The sequence below is a fragment of the Euprymna scolopes genome, chromosome 22 (assembly GCF_053919585.1).
Source record: "Euprymna scolopes isolate OS-2025 chromosome 22, ASM5391958v1, whole genome shotgun sequence".
Lineage (NCBI taxonomy): Eukaryota > Metazoa > Mollusca > Cephalopoda > Sepiida > Sepiolidae > Euprymna > Euprymna scolopes.
Genome location: NC_136503.1, coordinates 89,050,974 through 89,060,596, shown reverse-complemented (window position 1 = coordinate 89,060,596; position 9,623 = coordinate 89,050,974). Strand labels below are relative to the sequence as shown.

Genomic DNA, 9,623 nt, shown 5'->3' with positions numbered 1-9,623 from the left:
GTACTTTTTTTGAAGTCTTCGAGTGTTTGGAAAAGCCAACTGTTACATGATTACGTTCATTTTTTGAGAGTTCTCTGAAATGTTCATAGTTTTTCTTAAAGAAAAAAAATTACGCTATTACATTTCGAATATTCTCTGAATTTTTAATAATTTCTAAGGAAATATTGTTTGACTAACGAAAGAGATTTTCCTGAACTCTAGATGATTTTAAGGAAGAATTATTCGAGCAAATTCTTTAATTGAAGGTTTATTTGAAATTGGACCGTATGATAGGGGTCCCTGAAATATTGACTGAGGAGTATATACGTAAAATTGAATTAATTATTAAGAAAAAAAAAGATTTCCTTAGTCTAGAAAGATCTCTCTTTAATTGAAACTTTAATTTTTTCGAGCTGTTAACTATACAGAACTGGTCGTTAACTAATGTGACTCCTAGGTGTGGCGGGAGTTTATTAATTCGAAATAATCCTTGTGAGTGAGTTTAGGAAAAGAATTGCTTTTAAATGATAAAATAATTACTTTGGAAAATAAAGTTAATTAACGTGAAATGTTTCTGAATTCGAAATGACCTTGATAATGACCTATAAGAAGAAATGATTTTTAAGAATCAATTAAATAACTTTAAATGTACACTGAATTTTAAAAATAATAATTACGAAATGAAAAATTTGGGATGTTTCTGAATCTCATTGTGAAGGGTGAATTGATTCAAAATGAATTGTCTATGATCTTTTCGGAAGATTAATTTTAATAATGAACCAAATGTTTGGAATAATTTTTGAATTGTATTACGAAAAATGGGTCTATTCGAAGTTTATGACCTTTTGAGAAGATTGGTTTTTATAATAATAAATGAATTACTTTGGAAAGAAGTTAACTAACATAAATTGATTTTAACGATGAACCAAAATACTTGAAATAATTTTTAAATTTTGGAATTAAATTTTAATGATCTTTTGTAAATCAAGTTTTGAAAAAATACATATACTTTTTAAATGTACCCTGAAATTTGGGAAAAAGTTAATTATGAATGTAATAACTGAAATGCGTTTGCATTGTGTAAACAAATTCTAATTGTGACCGAGGTGCTCTGAAATGATTTTTTTAAAAATGTTTTCTTTTTAAGAAAAAAAATTGTTAACACCCTATTTCATTGATTTAATGTATACCAGGTTTCTGAATTGTTTATTTTTGGAAATTTTTTCCCCCTAATTGAGTATTCTAACTCATGAAGGCTGAGTGCCCTTCTTAGTTAATTCTTTATATAATTAATAAATATTCCGTGGTGGATAGTTTTTATTGGTCGCTCGGCGGCAGACTCCTTGCTCTAACAGAATTAATTGGATTAGAACCTCTGAAGACCAAGGTTTTACTAAATCCATATAGGTCGGCGTGATGAGGTCACGTAACCCCGACTTATCTAAAATACATTATACTGGTTGCTGAAGAGAGCGTAAGTCCAGTAACTGAAGTAATAACTTGGAATACATATAGGTCGGCGTGATGAGGTCACGTAACTCCGACTTGGTTAAAATACATTATACTGGTTGCTGAAGGGAGCGTAAATCCAGTTACGAAAATAATGTTATGCAGACTAAATTAAAAAACGTATAGGTCGGCGTGATAAACTCACGTAGAATCCGGCTTAGTGAAATACGTATAGGTCGGCGTGATAAACTCACGTACAATCCGGCTTAGTGAAATACGTATAGGTCGGCGTGATAAACTCACGTACAATCCGGCTTAGTGAAATACGTATAGGTCGGCGTGATAAACTCACGTAGAATCCGGCTTAGTGAAATACGTATAGGTCGGCGTGATAAACTCACGTACAATCCGGCTTAGTGAAATACGTATAGGTCGGCGTGATGAACTCACGTAAAATCCGGCTTTGTTAAAAAATATTATACTGGTTGCTTAAGAAAGTGTAAATCCAGTAACTGAAATCATGAGGTCATTGCCTCGATGGAGGGCGAGGATGATTACCCTCTCTGGTATTTGAAGCAGTATACCAGTCTACCAGGAGCCTGGTGGAAAAAATAACTTGCTTCACTGAGTTCCTGATGGAACGTAGAGCATGGGGACATTGATTGCTGACGGCCGGTTGACGCACCATTCACGGAAAATTAGGGACTTCTGAAATTTATGAATACTCATAAATTTCGGATAGCATAGGGAGGGATGTGGCACTATTTCCTTGTGCCACTGGTTCTAACACACTCTGCAGCATGGACGGGTGGTAAATTGTCCATGAGCGTAGAGATACAAAGAAACCCCTTCCCATAATCCCCTTGCTATCTTTCTGTCTCTTTCCTGCACGACCACCATGATGTGAGGACGCATAGACTGTCTCTCCGTAAATGAGGGGGGCCACCCCCTCCCTCAACACTAGTTAGGGTAGGTTAGTTAGCTTTGAAAAGCCTATTGTAAAAATTAATTGTAAATTGTTTTTTTTTTGTAATATATATTGTATCTCTAATGTAAAATAAAATAGTTAGTTATACCTTTGTATATTACAATTGTGTCGCGTGTCGTTTTTCTTGTGTCTGCCATGAATTCCTTCATAAATGTCTTAAGTCGAAAGGCGGCCCTGAGGACAAAGAAATGAAGATTCCCACCAGAATGCCACCAGGGTGAAGAGATCATCTTGAGAAAGGAAAGGAGCCACACCCAAAACCAACATCTCAGGTATGATTTTCTTCTTACTACACAGACCCTAATGACTGGCCCATCTTCATGTCTTCATGAGACCGCTTTAAGACATTTACTATAACACGTCTGTCGGTCACACCCCAGTGACCGGCTGATTGTGGTATAGGTTCCTTTAATTACAGATAAACTACGATGTATGCATGGTTTTATTTCGGCGCAGACTATTTTAAAAAGCTCCTGTAAACGTTTGTTTCATGTGTGATTTGGATTCTGTGACTGATGTCACGTAATCCATGGACGCCTACATAAAAGGTATCCTTTTCTTATTGGTGTTATTTTCGACATTACGCAATATAATCTCCATTACAAACAGATAACACGTCCCATCATAATGCCAATATTTAACTTTCGTCAGCTCGTTGAATATTTCTATTTTTAGAAAATCTCATATACTCACATTTAAAATACGCTAATATGAGATTTCTACTATCTTCTAAAATACCCCCCCGCACAAAAGCTCTATTGCCTTCTCCAGTAGTTCGTGTCTTACTGAGCCATACGCATTTTCTAAGTCTAGCCACATGACATAAGCTCGGGAGATTAAATGTTTTTAAATATTATAATTCGGTCCTGTTCGATACAGCCTGGAAAGCCAGAAATTCCAGACCTCTGTGTTGAAGAATGTACATAATCATTGTCTAGATCGAATTTTGCCATCTTTTACACCGATAACATCGAAAAACTTACTACGGTCGGAATAATTTGGTCCAGATTTGCGACTTTTTTTCTTTTGGTAAATGGATTTCATTTGCCAGTCCCCAATTCTTTGCTACGAATTTCTTTGCGTATGTTGTCCGTAAAAACGCCCAGTGGATTGCCAATATCTTTAATGCATATTTATAACGTTAATAGGAAATATCGTTTTTTTTCCAGTGAAATATTTACTCTCGCTTTCCTGACAATTCCTTTCTTACACCTGGACTTAACGGTGAAATATCGAACTTTACTCGGAGGGGGGGATGTAAACATTTTTCCCATTAAAGGAACCCAGAGGATTGTTGGTGAGTGGGTCGGTATATTTTTTCTGAAGGTGTGCTTCTTGTTTCCATTTCAGGATATTGAGGGCTCCGCCCTTTTCCTCCTCGAACAATTTCTTAGAATTATAATGTTCTTCTTGCAAGCAGTTCCAGAGAGACATGCCACAAGTTAATAGTCATAATAATCCAGAAAATAAACAAGCTTAATCTTTATCTAAAAAACTGGAGGAAGATTGCTGGTTTGTATAGAATAGCGTGTAAATGACACCAAAAACGAATGAGAAAAATACATAACGCAAAGTAAATTGAAACACAGAAACGAAATCCCTAATTACAGCAGCACAAGGAAACGCAATCAAAACCATCCAAATTAAAGCAAGGGCCGACAAGGCGCAAAAAAAAAACAGCAAATGCAAACTCTGTGGACAAACAGACAAAACATTAAATCACATAATAAGCGAATGCAGAAAACTAGCCTAATAGGAATATAAAAATAGACATCTCAAGTGAGGAAGGAACTGGGAATTATGCAGACAGTTGCATCTTGAACACCATGACAAATGGTATAAGCACAAACCGGCGGCAGTACTTGAAAATGAAAGTCACAAAATTCTATGGAACATGGATATATAAGCGGATATACCAATCCAAGCAAGAGAGCACGATTTTTATAGGTAACATGAAAGAAAAGCCCTACCAGACTGTAGATTTTCCCGCTCTAGCAAACCACAAAGTAAAGAATACGGATACAGAGAACCGGAGCAAATACGCAGAACTGGCCAAAGAGCTCACAGAAATATAGAATATAGTCAAGATAACACCGCTATTAGAATGAGCACTAGAAACAATACCAAGAAGCTTTGAAAAACGCGGCCCTGTCGGTGGGGCATTATAATACACCGACTGCCCCCCTGCAGAGGGTAAAAGTCCCTCAATGGGGGCCCTGGATATGACCTTAAACTATATCCAGTGGTGAGGCCCCAGCTTGCGGGTTTTGGTGAGTGTGGAGCCACCCTTTAATTACCATTGCTCCCAGGTCCACTCTGACCCGGAGTGGTAGTACATGTTAGAGTTCCAACTATGGGTTAAATAGAAACCGACTTGAAAACAACAAATATATTCTATTAAAAATGTTTTCTTCAAAATCTTTGGATTCGACATTAAATAACCCGAAACGGGTTGATATGCCGTAAAACAAAAACAACCAACCAACCAACCAACTTTGAAAAACGAATGTAAGAGATAGGAATCAAAGTAATGGCTGAGAAGATACAACGCATAACAATAATGAAAACATCCGAAATATTAAGGAAAACATTTTAATGCGGAGACTAAGAGACATAAGCTTCAGGTTCAAGCCAATCATATAGAAAGATGTAAAACAACTGAACACCACGTGCAATCATGAAAAAATAAACAATATAATTGTAAGTTAGCCATCCTCCACTTCTGCATTCCATCCCCTTTTTTTCGTATGTCGTCATAAACTGGCGTCATGCCAAATAAGTGAGGGTCAAAGAGGATGGAAAGACCTAGCAGAGAGAGAGAGAGAGAGAGAGAGTGAGAGAGAGAGAATAATAGCCAGACCTTCGCTAGTGGGTGCAAAGAGGACTGGGACCTGTTGGAGGCTTATTGCAATTGAAATTCTAGTAAAGACAAATAGCCGCTACCAACGAGAAATAAATAGTTAACGGCTGTTGCGATAACGCAGAACCATCTGCGAATGTTATCAAAAGAGGGAGAAAGTAGTAAATTTCTGAGGAAACTTGTTTTCACTCATACTTTAGAGAACACCGCAAAAGATGTCTTTGATGATGACCTGTGTGACTAAGTCTAGTAATTAAATAATAGTATAATCATGTATTGTTCTTTATTTAGAGTAGATTGATAGGTCATATATGCCGAGACAGGATCGTTTACGGAAGTGAAACAATTTTAAATCTCTGATACGAGGCCTTTTGTTTTTTTACAATAATTAATAGCATTAACATTTGGTAAAACATAGACGACTTTACGTAAAAAATAATTGTCATTGTCAGTTAGATATTAGTTCTACTAAATAAAATAAATAATATGTTTTATTTATTTTGAAAAAGTTCTTTATAATTTTACCGTAAACAAACAATTTTCAATAAAACGAATATCCATTTTAAATTTAAATCGGTTTTTATCTAAAAATGTATTCTGACATCGATGTTTCGATATAGTCAATATTTTTGAAAAAATAATTAAAATTGGGTAAAGTCGGAATTTTTACCTTGAGTAATCGTCAGTAATTATTTTTTGCTAATCCGATTTTTGGATTTTTTAATTGTATGAAAACGTAGTAAAGTACATGCTATCATTAAATAAACATTAAATAAACATTATATGGTTCGTATATGCATTAAATACACATAATATGGTTCGTACATAGATTAAATAAACATTATATGGTTCGTGCATAGATTAAATCAACATCATATGGTTCGTACATACATTAAATCGACATTATATGGTTCGTACATAGATTAAATAGACATTATATGGTTCGTACATACATTAAATAAACATTATATGGTTCGTACATACATTAAATAAACATTATTTGGTTCATACATACATTAAATAAACATTATATGGTTCGTACATACATTAAATAAACATTATATGGTTCGTACATACATTAAATAAACATTATATGGTTCGTACACACATTAAATAAACATTATTTGGTTCATACATACATTAAATAAGCATTATATGGTTCGTACATACATTAAATAAACATTATATGGTTCGTACATACATTCACGTTTAAAAAGACATTTTAAGCTCGACATAAAATCATTAAAAAACTGTTTAACAGTGAAAGACAAAGCACATCTTCTTCAAACTAAAAGACGAAAAAATATTTATTTAACGCAAAACTTTTCAAAATCGCATGTTTTACAGAAGTTAAGTTTAGACCACAAAAGCGTAAATGGCACAGTTTTAGTATTTTCTTTACAATATTAGTAAAGAAAGTGTTCCTGTATTATATATTCAGCGAAATTTCTAACATCTGCCAGTATCTCATATACCTACAAAGCCACGCAGTATTCCTTTCGTATTTACATAAGCACCCTCACTTGTTCACACTTCATCAGGCACCTCCTCAAACCACTTTCCAGCACACTTCACCCCAACCTCCTTACAAACTTCCCAATATATCAGGAGCCCATGCGATCATGTCTTTTGTGGTACTCTCTCTGAGCCAATCCTCTACACCCTGGTGCAATGTGGGCAATTGACTCTGAAGCCTTACCACAAATCCTGCATTCCGTAGAAACTTCCTCTTCTAGCACCATTTTTTAACAGTCGTGTTCCTAATGCCTGTTCTTTTGCTGCACAAACAAAAGCTTCTTTGTCAGATACCCAGCTTTAAGCTATTGCCATGATCTTTCATAAGCCAGTTCTGCATTTTTTCCTAGTTAGTTAAACTGCTCTTTTTTCTGCTCGATACGTTTCACATACTCGGCATTGATCTAACATACCCCCACTTCATTGGCCACAACTTGGAGAATCCAATCCTTACTTCTTATCACATGTTCCTTCAGCGACATCTCCTCAGTTCTAGCAAAATCTCTTACACTTTTCAATCCTCCGCAACATATTTTCTCTTTTGATACAGCCTCGCTACTTTTTATGTGGAATATACTAAACATTGCTGAAACTTTTCTTGTTCTAACACCCATGGCATGCAACTCTTTGTAAAACCATTCTAAAATTCCTGAACTGTATCTCAAAACACTGACTGCCCATGCATTCACCGTTTTCATTGGGTTTCCTCCATACAATTTCGACTTTGCAATTAGTTTCACTCTTCTAAGATACTCCTTCCTGATTTTTCTTTCATCTCAATGTTCATGATGCCTACACCCTCAAACATTCCAAAATACTTATCCCCTGTTTCTTCTATTTCTTTCATAATTTCTCCATTTGGCAGCACTATTCCATTCGAATGAACCTTTACTCCTCTTACATTTACTAATACCAAACTCCATCCCGATGTCTTCTAAGTATTCCCAATGAGCTCTTCCAGTCACTCCATTTCCTACTCATTTCAACCGAATATCTTCAAATTATCCATAAACACCTGATCCAAAGTTATACCCTAGCTTCTCTCTCTTCAAGAGGACGCCCGGTGGTATCATTATTCTTACACAAAGAAGTGGAGATGGTGAATCTCCTTGGAATATTCCGCGTTTAATGCCAGCCTGTCCCAGATGGTTATACCACTGTTTTAAATGATGTACCTATTTACTATGCCTCCCCACGGGACAGAGTTAGACACCAGGGTCGTTTTTTAACGTGGAGAAAAGGTACAAAAATAAAAATTGTCTCAGTTGTGAAGGATTTCTCCTCCACCGAAAGAGAACAAGAAATGGAAGTGCAGCATCTGAAGAACAGATGGTATTTATTTGCTCCCCCACCGAACAAATTAGGCACAAGGCCAATTTTTAATGTGAGGAGTGAAGGGAGGGGGAAGAGAAAAAGGGGACCAGCTCCCGAGAGGTGGGAAATGGGAGCTGGTTAAAGGTCAGGCATGTGGGGTTGCCCCCACATCTGGCCTTTGCTAGTCATAGCTAGTCATAGCTTGCAGCATCTGCCGGAACAGATACTACACTTTGATCTTGACCAAAAGGCCAAGATGGTATTTATTTGCTCCCCCACTGAGCAAATTAGGCACAAGGCCGTTTTTAATGTGAGGTAAAAACCAGCTCCCCTAAAAGGGGTCACTCTGGTTACCAAAAATAATAATTGTCCCAGTATAGAGGGTTTCCCCTCCATTGACTGGTACAAATTATCTTAAGTGCAGTATCTGCCGGAACAGATGGTATTTATTTGCTCCCCCACAGAGCAAATTAGGCACAAGGCCGTTTTTAATGTGAGGTAAAAACCAGCTCCCCTAAAAGTAGGCAAAAAGGGGGCACTCTGGTTACCAAAAATAATAATTGTCCCAGTATAGAGGGTTTCCCCCTCCATTGACTGGTACAAATTATCTTAAGTGCAGTATCTGCCGGAACAGATACTACACTTTGATCTTGACCAAAAGGCCAAGATTGTAGCTCTCGTTTTAAATGATATAATCCGAATAAAAAAACATGTTTTACTCGCTAATTGTTTTGTGACGGAATAAAAGTACATACATTTTTATATACAAATAATAGATTGCATTATTGTGTGGATTCTTCTTCTTCTTCTTCTTCTTCTTCTTCTTATTATTATTATTATTATTATTCAAGCATGAAATCAAATACAAAATTCATAAACCGTGATCAGACTTAGCCTTAAATTAGTTGGAAAAAAATTAATCTGTTACTCTATTCCGGACATGAAACGCTGTTTACTTAGGTTTGTTAAAACTTGAAAAGAAATGGACAGGGTATTATAATAAAAAGTATGAAAAAAGTCTAACTCAAAATATTGCAGCACTAATAATTGATTATATAATGTTATAAATCGAATTTAAAAAAAAATTCTAATGCTGCAATATATTTTTTATGAGAATATCTTGTTTTTTTTCCAGTTTTAATAACTAGTCCTTTGCTTTTTCATGTTTAAACTTAACCATATTAATTTTCAGACTCGCATTGTTTCTATTGTAATCCATAATTTTGTTCAAGCCATTAAATTCACCTGTTCTTTGTTTAATTTCAGTTTTTTTTTACCCCCACAAGCAAGATCAAGAGAAAATTTTGCCGTAACCCACTTGAAACTAGCGTGGGAAGTAATATGGTTAAGCTTTAGCATGTAATAACAATGTACGGCACTCGTCTGCTATCAATAAAATTCCCCAATTATCATGCTTTCATTCTCTCTCTCTGTCATTTGTTACGTCTCTTGTCGCAACAGCAGTGAATTAGCAGTGACACTAGTCGCTGAAGCTACATGGTTACTATGGAATCCAGT

General features: G+C 35.7%; 1 pseudogene; it reads right to left on the bottom strand.

The window, feature by feature from the left end:
* Nucleotides 1-8,204: 8,204 nt before the first annotated feature.
* Nucleotides 8,205-8,368, bottom strand: LOC145244081 (U2 spliceosomal RNA; annotated as a pseudogene).
* Between the last annotated feature and the right edge of the window lie 1,255 nt (nt 8,369-9,623).